The 401-nt window shown below is 36.2% G+C and overlaps 1 protein-coding gene across 2 annotated transcripts in view; it reads left to right on the top strand.

Annotated features, from left to right (window-relative positions):
• LOC119586275 (flotillin-1-like) overlaps positions 1 to 401 on the top strand; it is a gene marked incomplete in the record, with an annotated part of 96064 nt that overhangs the window by 54313 nt on the left and 41350 nt on the right.

Genomic DNA, 401 nt, shown 5'->3' with positions numbered 1-401 from the left:
ATGCTATATGTTGGTTAGAGATTATTGTTCTTATCAAGTTCTCATTTGTTTATAGATGATGGAATTTAAGACTAAGTTTCAAACATTTAGATAATCCTCTATTCCAAATAGTTCAAGGTGATGTACTTAAATGTACTTAATTTTGTTTTTCAATACTTCACATGGATATATATTCAGGAATGGCAAAAGACAAGTGCCAGGACACTTAAAGGAATAATGATATAAAGAGCAAAGAAAGTACTGCACAGCTTTGCCAAGTGATGGAGCTCGTCCCTTAACCTCCCTTAGTTGTTGTATATTGTTGCATGATCAACAATAACATCCCTGCCCCCCCCCCCTCCATGCCTTTATTTATGCAGCTAGCTCCCATTAGTTAGTTATTCATTCTTCCTTAGCCACCC

This window comes from Penaeus monodon, chromosome 21 (genome assembly GCF_015228065.2).
Source record: "Penaeus monodon isolate SGIC_2016 chromosome 21, NSTDA_Pmon_1, whole genome shotgun sequence".
NCBI classification, from domain to species: domain Eukaryota; kingdom Metazoa; phylum Arthropoda; class Malacostraca; order Decapoda; family Penaeidae; genus Penaeus; species Penaeus monodon.
This window is presented reverse-complemented; position numbering and strand designations above follow the sequence as displayed.